Genomic DNA, 6,000 nt, shown 5'->3' on the forward strand with positions numbered 1-6,000 from the left:
TATTTGAATAGATTGCTCACTTCAAAATTGGTTAGCTAGAAACGTGTTCTTTGTTCCCTGTTTACCAGGATATTCCAGTTGAGCCTCTAAGCATCCTGCTCGCTTCTCACTATTGAATCGGTAATTATGGAGGCAACTGCTACCTATTTTCTGTGGTCATTAATAGAGTAGTTTGTATGAATGCCTCTGGCTGTAACATTTTCAAATCACGTGTTTCTTATTTTGAAGTCTGAAGATTAATATGTGGATGTTATGTTTATCTTATGTTTAGGATTTGTGGAAATGGCAAATTATGAGGCATTTGTGGGCTTTGATCTCTGTAATTACAGGAGATTATGTCAGCTGTGCAGTCACGTGATCCAGTGAAGTCAGAATTGGAGAGGGAGTGAAAAGAGTAATTTTCATAAACATCTATCTTTTGTTACCTTGAACGTTAATTATTTCTTAAGGTTTGACAATGAAACGGAATTATTCTCGGGAACCTTCTGTTGTGTAGGGAGGTTCGTGCTACAGACAAATGGAGTCCGGCTCCCCTTGCTTTATTCTCGTTCAGTGATGACTGAGCTTCTGCTCACTAGTTACACATTCTCTCGGCCCTTACTGCTTTAAAATGTAACACTTCCCCGTTCCAGGCATTCTGTCAGAGAGTCCCTGAGAATCTGCTTCAACTGTTTAAGTAACCTCAGAGAGCTGGGCTCTCTCACAGTGCCCCTCGCTTCGGCCTTAGCCCTTGGGTCTTTGGACACACAGGGACATAGTACTTGTTTGCTGTGTGTGGGGGATGGGAGAAGGGTGTTTGACAGTGTGTGTCTTAGCTGCCGAGAGCTATGAGCTCTCAGGTGTGTGTGTGTATGACGTGATGTCACGCAGCAGCAGTGGCGTGGGCACACAAGTGTGACTGAGACATTCGGAACACTGGTTCTTTGTTTCACTAGCAAAGCAGTTGTTGTTTGTGTCTTAATATTAAGTCTGGGCTAATTGTCGTTCTTTTCTATAGAGTAAGTTATACGTGAGATGTCATTGTGACGAAGTAATTGAGAGCATTGACAAATAGTGCAAAAGCTATGTAAGTGCAGTTCTTGATGAAGATACGGTAGCACCACACATTTCGATCTCATATTTAGGCATCTGTTGCTCATGAGCCTCATTACAGAAAGTCACTGATAAATGAACTGCTAGGAAGTTTTGTGTATGGACCACAGACCTAGAAGTTGATAATGTTTTGGGGAATGAGGGGTGGATAGTAAAGAAAATAAATATTTAAACGTCAAAGAGCTTTCTCCTTCATTCTGGATACTTTCTGAAATAGCAGTGTGCACTTGACAGAAGTGGAAATGTACTTCCCTTTAAAAACTTGATAGGAATAAAAAAAATACTGATAGGAATAGTGAAATGCCTCTGGTAGCTTCAGTGTGAGTCTTGAGAAAGATTTATGGCCATCAGCCCATCTTTTGAACTCTTTTGTCATGCTCTTCAAATACCCTGTAAAATTCTAGTTTTTTGGTTTTTTTTTTAAGATTTTATTTATTTGACAGAGACACAGCGAGAAAGGGAACACAAGCAGGGGGAGTGGGAGAGGGAGAAGCAGGCTTCCCTCTGAGCAGGGAGCCTGATGCCGGGCTCGATCCCAGGACCCTGGGATCATGACCTGAGCCGAAGGCAGACGCTTAACGACTGAGCCACCCAGGCGCCCCAAAATTCTAGTTTTCATAAATTTATTGAGAGGTAATGGGAAAAGATAATATTTTTCTGTCAAGTGTTACTGGATTTGGAAAAATAGTGGAATTTTCACAAAGATTCTGTATTGTCTGTTGCTGCACAGCACTGTTACTGCAAACTTAGTGACTTAAAAAAGGCACATTTGTTATGTCCCAGTTTCTGTGGGTCAGGAGTCTGGGCACAATTTGGCTTCATCTTTTGCTGGGCTACAATGCGGACGTGTGAGCCAGGGCTCGGTTCTCATCTGAAGCCCGAATGGGGAGGTATTTGCTTCCAGTTCACAGGGTTGTTGGCAGATTCGTTCCTTGTAGACTCTTGTGCCCAGAGCCTCCCAGGCTCTTGGCTGTAACACCCCCTCTGTTCCTTTCCACGTGGTTCTCCTGAGGTGCAGCTTTACATGATGGCAGCTTTTCCTCTGGCAAGACTGACATCATAGTCTTCTGCAACGTGATTGTGAACATCCTGTCACTGTTGCTGAACTCTGGCTGAGGAGCGAGCCAGTAAATTCCACCTGCACTCAAGGGTGTGAGTACTAGGAGGCAGGAGTCCTGGGACCACCCTGGAGTCTGTCTGCTGCAGAGTCCCACCAGTTTTAGTTCTTATTTCATACGGATTTGATTAAGTTGGGTTTCTGGTGGATTATTGATGCACGATGCTGGACCTAAGATCTGGTTGCTTCCTGGACTCTAGTTATATGCTGAGCTGTTACTGTGTCAGACCCTATCTCTTACAAGGGAAATACTATAAATCCACATTTCATTTCTAAAGCCCATTTTGTACTAAATACAAAAATTGAATTCCTAAATCAATGGAATAACTACAAATATTTGTTATTACAAACAAGTAAAACCAAACAACATTAGTGTTACATGTCACTTCGGGGTCTAGGTGTCTTATGTGCTGGGCTGAGGGATGTCAAGATGCACACCCAGTAAGGGATGGACTTTGTATGTCGTCTTGCTGCAAGATTAATCGTTGTTTAAAAACCCTCTGCTGCGAAAACACAAAATTATGCAAAAACTTAAACTACAGTTTAACGAATGAAGATAAAGAGGACATCCGTGTCATTGCATTCAGAACCTCGAAGTTTCCTTCTCAGTTAAAACTCTCTCCCTGCTCAAGGTGGGCATCGTCCTGACTTGTGGTAGTCTCCTCTCCTTCCTGACCACAGGCATTTTGTGTTGCTCCAGAGGCCTTTTGGAGCAGAGATTACTTGTATGCTGCACCAAAGTTTATCCTTCCCTTCGGACTACATGGCGCACTCTCCTTCAGTCAGGTGTTACCCGGGTTCCTGTCAGTGGGATGTGCACTCAAGTGGCGTGTGCCATTTCCAGGGCAGGCCTCTTTCCTTCCCTCCAGTAGGAACCCTCCTTTCGAACTCTGCAAATGAAAACAGTGTCCTAGAGGATTGTACGACGTGTTGGAAGCACCCCAGTCCTGGAGAGGCTGCATGAAGCATGTCCCGCCACTTGAGAACATGAAAGAGAAATAAACTTTGTTCTTCAAGCTGTTGTCTTGTTGGGTCTTTTGTGACTGTAGCTTAGCTTTGTACCTTAACCCATACACCTTTAAACTAGATTGAAAAGTGGGTTCATCTGACTTAAATTTTCGTTGTCATTTGATGGTTCAGTAATGCTTTTGAAAGCCTTGGGTAGGGGCGCCTGGGTGGCTCAGATGGTTAAGCGTCTGCCTTCAGCTCAGGTCATGATCCTGGAGTCCCGGGATCGAGTACCGCATCGGGCTCCCTGCTCGGCGGGGAGTCTGCTTCTCCTCCCTCTGACCCTCCTCCCTCTCCTGCTCTCTGTCTCTCGTTCTCTCTCTCTCAAATAAATAAATAAAATCTTAAAAAAAAAAAAAAGAAAGAAAGAAAGCCTTGGGTAAATACTGAGGGAGAAGGAGTTTGCGGGGTGCAGACTTATGGCTGTGTATAGGGTTATGCATAGGAGTCAGCACATGTTATTAGAAGATACCTGTTTTGTCTGAGTAGCTATAGGAATCAAATAACTTTCTAGTACACATTTGTCCAGATTATTTTTCATTTTAACAATTTAGATGTGAATGTGGTTTTCCAGTTAAAAGAAATATATATATACATATGTATTTACAGACATAAAGTAATACAGTTTGAGACCCCAAAGGTAAATATTTGTGAAAATCCAGTTCATTAATGTGAAGTGTGTCTTTATCCCACCATCCAGTAGAAATCTTTGTGATTTCAAGGACAGATAACAAAACTAAAAGACCAAACAGATCTATCTTGATTCTGTTCATTCTAGTCAAGAGTATAATGGATAAACATGTTGTATTATTTTTATTTCTATTAAATAAACATAAAATCCTTATATCCAGTCACTTGGCAAGCCCTGCCAGCTGTTGGATTTCAACCCCCACTGTCCTCATATAAGCCTGCATTTCTCCTCACGTGGATTTTTGCAGTGGCTTCCTGATTGTTGTTCACCTTCATTATTGCCCCTTTGTCTTGCCCTCATTCCTTTGGTAGAACTACCTCAGCTCTTGTCCTTGCCCTCTGCAGAATTCACCTGTGGAAACATCCCATGCACTCTGAGGGACCCCTGCCTGCCCTGTTCAATCTTCTGCCCCACCACCATTGCTCTCTTACTTTACACCCCATTCAGATTTGACTGCAACTTCCAAACACATGACATTTTCCGGTATCATCCTCTACTTACCCTTTTCTTTCTCTTTCACTCAGCTGAGTGGTGAAAGCAGCATTTTACAAGGTCCTGCTCAAAATACTTTTTTTTAGGGGCGCCTAGGTGGCTCAGTTGGTTAAGTGTCTGCCTTCAGCGCAGGTCGTGATCCCAGGGTCGTGGGACTCCATCTCAGGATCCCGAGAACATGACCTGAGCCAAAATCAAGAGTCAGATGCCCAACCAACTGAGTCACCCAGGTGCCCCTTGCTCAAAATACTTCTGCTATCAGCGTGCCTTATTGGAAGTGAACTGCATTGGATTCATTTGCAGCTCAGTTGAGCATGCTGTGAGGTACTTCTGGTTGTTCGTGTGATGCTGTAACTGTTGGTGTGCTTTGAGCTCTCTGAGGCACGGTATGCTGTTCTCTCCTTGAATTTGGCCACAGGTGGACTCACCTGTGGATTCCTCCCACTGATTTGTAAGAGCTTTCTACACACAATACATATATGTGAAGGACTTTTTTTTTTTAAGATTTTATTTATTTGACAGAGAACACAAGCAGGGGGAGCAGCAGAGAGGGAGAGAGAGAAGCAGGCTCCCCGCTGGATCCCAGGACTCCAAGATCATGACATGAACCAGACACTTAGCAACTGAGCCACCTAGGCGCCCTGTGAAGGACTTTTCTATTATATATGTTGTAAATATTTTCCTCAATATTTTTGGGAGGTCTTTTTTTTTTTTGGTAATACTTAGAAAATTCTTTTAAACAAAGCCAAAAACATAGAGTTCATAATCCCACATTTATTTTATTTTATTTTTTTAAAGATTTTATTTATTTGACAGAGACCGCGAGAGAGAGAACACAAGCAGGGGGAGTGGCAGAGGGAGAAGCAGGCTTCCTGCGGAGCAGGGAGCCCGATGCGGGGCTCGATCCCAGGACCCTGGGATCATGACCCGAGCCGAAGGCAGCCACTTAACTGACTGAGCCACCCAGGCGCCCCCATAATCCCACATTTAAAAAATCTTTTCTTACATGCTTGTACCCACAGGCACGTGGTGAAAGGGTTCATCTGCACATTGTTTTCTTGGTTCAGCCTTTTGCTTTGTTGAACCCTCTCCCCTTGTTGCTAACCAAGCTAGTAACAAACTTAGTATGTCCCTTTTATGTTTTTGTCCATTTCTTTCTGTGATTGTAATTCTAGCTCGCATGTGTGGCTGTGCTGTGCCATCCAGACCCCTCCCTGCTTCCAGTGGGATTGGCTGAGGCCTTCCTTGGGACGGTACCACAATGGAGCCTCCCCTTCACTCAGTCCTTGTGTCCCCCCATAAGTTTCCTGTGGGCGAAGCTCAGTCTGGTTCCCAGGAACCAGATCTGCTGCAGTTGGTGCCAGGAGCGGTTTGAGAGGGCACACGTGGCATTTTGGAGTTTGGTCATCCTTAGACAGATGCACTGATGGCGATCACAGGTGGTAGGCAGAATAGGACTGGTAGCAGTGAGTTCCAGCTTGGACTGGGGGTGGGTGGTGTGGCATACCAGTGGAAGTCGCTGCCCTGGCTGCTGGGGTTTACTGGGTATTTGAAAAGTACAGGGCAGTGGCAAACAATGGAATTGGCAGTTGTGGCTAGG

This window comes from Neomonachus schauinslandi, chromosome 2 (genome assembly GCF_002201575.2).
Source record: "Neomonachus schauinslandi chromosome 2, ASM220157v2, whole genome shotgun sequence".
Taxonomy (NCBI): Eukaryota; Metazoa; Chordata; class Mammalia; order Carnivora; family Phocidae; genus Neomonachus; species Neomonachus schauinslandi.